The sequence below is a fragment of the Vigna unguiculata genome, chromosome 3, assembly GCF_037176805.1.
Source record: "Vigna unguiculata cultivar grain cowpea cultivar isolate G323 ecotype 2 chromosome 3, ASM3717680v1, whole genome shotgun sequence".
NCBI classification, from domain to species: Eukaryota; Viridiplantae; Streptophyta; class Magnoliopsida; order Fabales; family Fabaceae; genus Vigna; species Vigna unguiculata.
The window spans coordinates 43,421,119-43,423,903 of NC_140794.1; the positions used below are offsets into that span (position 1 = coordinate 43,421,119).

The window sequence follows — 2,785 nt, forward strand, 5'->3', positions numbered from 1 at the left end:
GTATCACATATTCATTCCTCTTTAATACAATAAAGTCCATTTTTCTCTTCTTCTCCTTTTCTTCTGCACTCTGCTTTAGTCACACGTTTTCCTTCTCCAACCATGAACAAGAATGCTATTATGGTGCCCGTCAGACCCATCAAGATTTCTAAGATGGTATCAGAGCACTTCTTTTGAAGTGCTCTGCTGCGCATCTCTGAGTTTGTCGTTCTTGTCTTTCATCCTTCTCTTCTTCTTCTCATGATGGTTGAAAACACCAAGGAGGTTAAGGATCCATCTCACGATCTATCTGTTCATAGTTTCTTGTATCTTCATCCTGGAGAGAATCCTGCCATCTCTCTCGTTTCTCCTGTTCTTGATGAGAGCAACTATCATTCATGGAGCAGATCCATGGTTACTGCCCTGAGCGCCAAAAATAAACTAGAGTTCATCGACGGGACCGCTCAAGAACCATCCAAGAAGGATCCCACGTATCATGCTTGGAAGAGAGGAAACAACATGGTGGTTTCTTGGATCTTGCACTCGGTCTCGTCTTCCATACGCCAAAGTATCCTGTGGATGGATAGAGCCGAAGAAATCTGGAATGATCTCAAATCAAGATACTTCCAAGGGGATCTTCTACGCATATCAGACTTGCAATTGGAGGCATCATCCATTAAGCAAGGAGACCTCACCGTGAGAGCTTCAGACCAGATCCCAATTGCAGTTGCGACCCCAAATGCTCGTGCGATATGTTGTCCTTGATTTCTAGGAGAAAGATTGAGGATCATGTTATGCAGTTTTACGGGGTTTAAACGAGCAATATAGTAATATAAAGTCTCACGTATTATTGATGGATCACATTCCCTCAATTTCAAAAGTCTTCTCTTATGTGGTGCAACAAGAACGATAAATCATGGGAAATACCCTACCGAGTGAATCTGAGTTGAGGATCAATGCTGCAAACGCCCAACTTGTGTGTAGTTTTTGTGGGAAGCATGGGCACGTTGAATCCAATTGTTACAGGAAGAATGGTTTTCCTCGAAGCCATGACGGCAAGAACTTCAACAAGAACAACGCCAGTAAGAAGATTTGCAGTCACTGTGGAAAAAATGGTCATACCATTGAGGTATGTTATAGGAAACACGGTTTCCCCCTGGACATAAATTCTATAGTGGGAAGAGCAACTCAATCAAGTCCTCTGATGTAAAACAAGAAGGAAAGACAGAAACATCTGCTGGAGAACAGGACATGAGATTAACTCAACAACAATATCAAGCTTTGATCAGCCTCTTCCAATCAAACAACAAAGAAACTTCCAACACAGAAATCCAAGTTAACCATATGAGTACTGTCACTTCGGGTTCCACTCAACAAGGTGATTTTTACCCTATTATCAATCTTTATGCTTCTAAAAGAACTAACATGTGGATTTTTGACTCTGGGGCAACCGACCATGTCACTTGTTCCCTAGACAATTTTTGTTCCTATAAAGAGATCAACCTGATAGTTGTTCACCTTCCTAACAATGCTAAGGTCATTGCCACCCACATTGGTTCGGTGCAACTCAATGAAAAACTCCTCCTAAAGGATGTTTTATTCATTCCTACATTTGGTTACAACTTAATATCCATCTCTAAACTTGTCTTTTGTCTTAACATTAACGTTGTTTTCACTCAAGATCTTTGTGTTATACAGGACACCAATACGAAATAGAGGATTGGTTTAGCTAGTACTTGTGCTGGCCTGTACGTGTATAATAACCCAAAAAGTGTTGTTGTTTTTGATCAAGAACATAATTCCTTGTATTCCAACCTTTGGCATGATAGACTAGGGCATCCGTCTAATGAGAGACTTGCTGTTTTGTCTCATACTCACTCTTACATTCACAAGAACAAAGTAGAAAATTGTAATTCTTGTCACCTTGCTAAACAAAGAAAATTACCTTTCCCAAATAGTACTTCTCATGCAATTGAACCTTTTGATGTTGTTCATGTTGACATTTGGGGGCCTTGTGCTATACCTTCTTTGCTTGCTTATAGATACTTCCTTACTATTGTAGATGATCACTCACGCTTTACTTGGCTATATCCTATATGTAATAAATCTGAAACTAGAAAGAATCTAACCAATTTTGTAGCTTATGTGAAAAACCAATTTGGTAAAACTATTAAAGTTGTGAGGAGTGACAACGGACTCGAATTCAATATGGTGGATTATTTCGATGCTACGGGGATCGTGCATCAAACCAGTTGTGTAGAGACCCCAGAGCAGAATGGGATCGTTGAGAGGAAACACCAACACCTGATGAATGTGACGTGTGCCCTTCTTTTCAAGTCCAAAGTTCCCGCTCAATTTTGGTACCATGCAGTTAGTCATGCTGCCTATTTGATAAATCGCATTCCAACCCCTTTCCTCAAGAATGCTTCTCCCTTTGAGAAATTATATGATAAAGAACCTGACCTTAGGAATGTTCGTGTGTTTGGATGTTTGTGCTACAGCAGCACCCTCATTGCTAACTGTAATAAACTTGATCATAGGGCTACTGTTGGCATATTTTTAGGCTTCAAGCCCAACACAAAGGGTTACATGATTTTCTGTCTCAAAAACCATAGCATAAATGTCTCGAGAAATGTTATTTTTTATGAAAAGATTTTTCCCTATTCCACTAAAAACTGGGACAACGTTGATCCCTCTGAAATCTCTTTGCCCAAATCACAAATTTATCATAATATTCTGAATGATATTGTGACTGAAACTGAAAATTGTTATACTGTGAATGAGGATGTTAACGTAGATGATCGTA

General features: G+C 39.6%; 1 pseudogene; it reads left to right on the forward strand.

Moving 5' to 3' along the window:
- Positions 1-243: 243 nt before the first annotated feature.
- Positions 244-1,695, forward strand: LOC146887886 (uncharacterized; annotated as a pseudogene).
- Positions 1,696-2,785: the final 1,090 nt, after the last annotated feature.